Raw genomic sequence first — 5,536 nt, 5'->3', positions numbered from 1 at the left:
GAGCTTAGGTTTTGAAGGCTTGTTATAGATAGTTATAATTGAGCCTTTTAATTTCATAATTGTTTGCATTGCATTTTTTTTCTTTTTACATTGATGAACTATTATGTGTTGTTTTGTTTTGATGTTTCTATTAATGAAAGTTGAGCATGGAGCTCAAATTTCTCAAAAAAAAAAAAATAAATTAAATTAAAATCATTGAAAAATAAATGAGCACTAAAATAGCTAAAAGTCAAAAAAATAAATGGGCAATTGCTTTTATAGCACATAAAATATTGTTATTTACAAATCTAGCAGCTTCTTTCACCTTTTTTCTCAAATTCTCACTCAAATATTAAAATTCATGATAAATTATTTTTTTCTTTTAATCAAATTCTCAATAATTTAATGGTGGCATACATATAAATAACCTGCACCTAATTTGTGAGTATCAATATTTCAAATAATTTGTTTGAAATTATTCCTTTATTTACATCATTGTTGGTTGGGGTTTTAGCTCTAATTTTAATTTTTTAGTGAAAATTTCAAAATTAGATGAAAGAAGTTGCTTGATTTGTAAATGGCAAGTTTTGGATGGTCTCAGGTGTAATTACCCCTAAAATAAAAAATGCAGTCTAAATAGCTAAATAAAACCTTACAAAATACTATTAAAAAAATAAAATCCGACCTGCCGGATTCGAACCAGCGACCTAAGGATTCATCTGCAATCACTACAGTCCTCCGCTCTACCAACTGAGCTAAGGTCGGTTGACGTCCTAAGAATTACATATAATTTATAAATATAAAATACTTTACTCAATTTAATGAAAATAGCAAACAAAACTAATTTATTTCTTCCTTTCTATCAAGTGATAAAATTACTAATTTGCTAAACGAAATAAATTAGGACTAAATAATCTAACGCAATTTTTATGATATGTTTAAAAAATTAATACATATCTATTTTTTTAATGTTACTTTTTTTTTTTTTTGCTAAAATATTAATATTTCATGAAATTTGTATTTTATTTATAGCATCTGTAAATTAATAATAAAAACCCAAAATAGGGATAATTAATTAACATTATGTACAAAATTTAGCACCGAGGGTTTTTGTACTACAGAATGGAATGCACGTGACTAAATCATTGAGAATTTGATAAAAATGAATGGTCAATTACATGCATGGAACTCAAAACATTGTTATTTACAAATCTAGCACCCTCTTTCACACGTTTCTCAAATTCTCACTCAAATATCAAAATTTATGGTAAACCCCCACACATATTTTTCATTTTTTATATAGGCATAGCATAGTTGTAAATTGAATCTCAGGATAGAAATGTAAATACACATCTTAAATGCAACAAATCAAAGCCAAAACATGCCCTAGCTTTGCATGTCATCTCCTTATATCGACACAGAAGGGTTTGGGAGTCTGAGGAAGGAAAAATTATTGCGTGCGGTGTCACATGTAGACAGTCAAAAATTTAGTGTGGGCCCCACTCTAACAATAAAAAAATAAAAAAACGTATTTCAATGGTCCAGATCGAACACCGCACGCAACTTTACTTGCGGTGTCCGTACGTAATAAGCGTTCCTGAGTGAGTGGAGGAGAAACTCAAACCAACAGAATCGATGATACCAATATACCATGCATGTCCATTAATGATCTTAAAATAACTGAATGACTGTGGGCTTCGCTTGGGCATATGGAGGCCCATATATTTATTTGAAAACTGCGTAGATTTTTAGCGTTTAAATGTTTATATTTAGTTATATAACATTTTAATATCTTAATTACATATATGCATGAAAATATACACTTTATTTTCACAAAAATAATATTATTCATATTTTTATATAATTTAAAGACTTGAAGTTTTATAAGTATGAGCATCTTAATACTTAGATTATAAGCTTGGCAATCATTTATGATATGTTGATTTTCAATGGATTTATAATTAATATAATGTGGCTCAGAAAGACAAATTAATTACTACAAATAATCTTATTTGAGTTCAATTTGGCTCAAACCAAGTTCTTTTAAGATAAATTGGATGACAATAACACATTGAGAATGAAAATATTAGCATGTCAACCAATAAATTGGATGACAATAACACTTAGATAAAAAGAAACGATCAATAGTGACATCAAAAGTATTTTTACGTGGAAACTCGGTAAAGGGAAAAAACCATGATGTCTGAACCAGTTGTAAAAATTCACTATAAGTTGATTATAGAGATCCATTATATCATAGGATTACAAATCTCTCTGAATTACAACGTCGACAGACGGCAGCCGATGCATATCGGTGGAGACCGGAAAATGGTGGTCAACGGCCGTCGGCGGTGGTCAAATTCAATGTTCATTTTCCATCGAATAATTTTAGATTATTTATAATTTTTAATGATAGAATTTTAGTAATTTTAGCTAAAATCTCTAAACTAATCCATTCTTTGGGCATTGAAGTGGTTTTGATTACCATTAATTAAGTGACATTAAGCTCTTTAGAGCGTGGCTCATTTGTAAATAGCATATTGTGGGTGCTCAGCATGTAATTGCATCATATTTGAAGTTATAAACAGCAAAAATCAAATATCAAAAGAATTAAAATTTAAGGAAAATTTACAAAATCATCCCCGAATTCTTATATATTAATATATCAACCACCTAACAAAGAAATCTATGATCAATATGTAAAAATTGAAAACTTAAGTGATTGATATATGTTAATACATAAGAATTGAGTGGTATACTTGTAAAGTCCCCAAAATGTAAATGTTAATGATGCGACTAATAGCGAACCTCAGGCCAAACAATATGCTTTCAATCATGAATATATAATATATTAACCCCAATTCATGCACCTAATATGCCCACATTTAAAATATGATGCCGTGTGGGCCCGATTGAATATATTTAAAAAAAATAATTTATTTAATTCCTTAGACTAAAATCCCATTTGAATAAATTTGTAAGAAAAAAAATATATTTTAAATTTATTTCTTAGATGGATGCATTTCTTTTTTTCATGCATAGATAAATAGATGAGGAATTCCTATTAACGTATGGTTTGAATTGACATCTTAGCTTGTGCAAAATTAAGGATGGGTAGTTGTAAGTGATTTGAACTCATGTTTTTATGAGTGAATAATTTTTAGAAATTTGTATCATAATACTTTATAAGAATTAAGCGATTAATTTTGAAGTCAATAATTTTTTTCTTATGATAATGCATAGACAATTAATCAAAACTTATATAAAGCTAACATCAAGATAAATCAAATGAAAAAAAAAACACATCATACTAAGAAATTATAAGAAATGATGTGTCGGAGGATTCACGGTGGTAAGTGATATTTAATGTCTTTGTATTCTACGAAGATCCTACACACACAGATAATAGAAAAGTAGCAGAATAAGACACCGTGATTTTTATGTGGAAAAATCCTAAAGAGATGTTCGCTCTTCTCCTGAATTGGAAAAGATGTAATTAAAATGGTGATATATATCTGTGTATAATAGTACTTATAATATTTATAACTGGGCTACAACAAACGTGATCCTTGGTTGTAATAGCAACAATTAGTCAGAAAGGACATAGGTAATTGGTCATATAGGTTGTAGTTGGTGATAGTAAGAGCTTATGTTGGTCACAGAGGTCATAACATAAATATGTAATAGTAACTAGCCACATAAGTCGTTGTTGATCACATAAATCGTGTTAGTAGCTGCAATAGTGTGAGTTAGTTATAGAGATCGTAGTTAGAAGTAACATTAGTAGTTAGTCATATAAGTCGTGGTTGGTCACATAACTGTAATTTGTCACGTAAGTCATAGTTGATTACTAGCTTCTGTGTATTAGTTGTAGTTGGCACATAAGTTTTAGTTGGTTTTTGTAGTAGTAATTAGTCATATATCGTAGTTGGTAGCTCAAGTACCAGTTAGACACATGTCATAATTGGTCATATAAGTCATAGTTGGTTATTGCCGCTGCATAGTTGACCACATAGTTCATAGTTGGTGATTGAAATATTATTAATTGGTCATTTAAGTCATAATTGATGACAATAATGACATCAATTGACAACATATGTTTTGGTTGGAAGTCATAGTAGCATTTAGCCACAACATAGTGGTTAGTTACAGTAACAATTAGTCACATGGATCATAATTGGTCACATATGTCAAAGTTGATAGTTGCAGTAGTATTTAGTCACATGGGTCATAGTTAGTTGTTGCAACAGTGTTAGTCACATAGATTGTAGTTGGTCACATAGTTCGTAGTTAGTGATTGTTGTTGCTGTTAGCCACAAATATCAAAGTTAGTCACATAAGCCAGACTTGGTTCTTGTGATAGCGTCATTTTGCGACAGAGGTCGTAGTTGATGACAATAATATTTTCTATTCGCCACACAGGTCATAGTTGGTGAATATAATAGTGTGAGTTGGTCATAGATGTCGTAGTTGGTGACTAAAATATCAATAGTTGACCACATAGGTTGTAGTTGGTGACTGTAATAGCGTCAGTTAACCATAGAGAACATATTTGAAAACTTTAGTAGCAGTTACACAAATAGGTCATAGTTAATCACATATGTCGTAATTGGTTGATGCATTAGCATTAGTCAGCGAAAAAGGCTGTATTTGGAAACAACAGTAGCAATTAACCACAGAGGCCATAGTTGATCACATATGTTGTGATTGGTTAATGTAGTAGCGTCAGTTGCCCACATAGGTTGTATTCAATGATTGTACCATCATTAGTTATCCACATAGGTCGTAGTTGATGACTGAATCAACATTAATTAACCACAAAGGCCATTGTTTGTGACCGCAATGTCATTAGTTTTCCATAGAGACCGTGGTGGGAAGCTTCAGTAGTAACTAGTCATAGATGTCGTAGTTAATGCTACACTTATTGGTAGCTGCAATCCTTCTCTCAAGTTTATTATTCTTGTGAAAGAGATAACTTGTCAATATATGACGTCTGGAAAACTTCAGAAGTTTGGAAGAAGTCGTTATCTTATGAATACGACAATCATAAGCAGTTGTCGTCAGATCTTTAATACGTATTATTTTTTTACACTATATATAGAATACATCGTTACACCATTTTTGGGATATGTCATTAATTAGCAGAGTTCACTAAAAATGACAAGCAGGGACAGTGGGCGGGGATTGACGGTGGTTGGGGACTACGAATGCTAAAAGTTATCGTCAGACCTTCAGCCTAAAACAATACTACAATTTGACTTATTCTTCACCTCTCTCAAGTGAAGAGGGGGGATCTCTTTATAGCCTGTGGGAGAGAGACATTTTGGTCTTTTGGCAAATAACTTTTCCAACCACTTAATCAAATGACCCTCATTGACCCCCTCGATCAAAGAGGGTTTTTTAATTATTTGAGAGACTTAATGCCCTCAAAATTATGTATTCTTAGGCTCGTAGGATTCCACTCGTCTAGACGCTCGATTTGAATATAAATATGTCAAATTCGAAGTTTATTTGATCATTCAATCAACAATCTGAAGTCTCCAAATGTACTTTAATG

The 5,536-nt window shown here is 31.2% G+C and overlaps 1 non-coding gene across 1 annotated transcript; it reads right to left on the bottom strand.

The window, feature by feature from the left end:
- Positions 1–658: 658 nt before the first annotated feature.
- On the bottom strand, positions 659–744 carry TRNAY-GUA. The gene is given in 2 exon segments: positions 659–694; positions 708–744. It is a non-coding gene; the product is annotated as a tRNA-Tyr (tRNA).
- Between the last annotated feature and the right edge of the window lie 4,792 nt (positions 745–5,536).

The sequence above is a fragment of the Phalaenopsis equestris genome, unplaced genomic scaffold (assembly GCF_001263595.1).
Source record: "Phalaenopsis equestris unplaced genomic scaffold, ASM126359v1 Scaffold001098, whole genome shotgun sequence".
NCBI classification, from domain to species: domain Eukaryota; kingdom Viridiplantae; phylum Streptophyta; class Magnoliopsida; order Asparagales; family Orchidaceae; genus Phalaenopsis; species Phalaenopsis equestris.
Note: the sequence above shows the minus strand (reverse complement) of the source record. Positions and strands in the feature narration are given on the sequence as shown.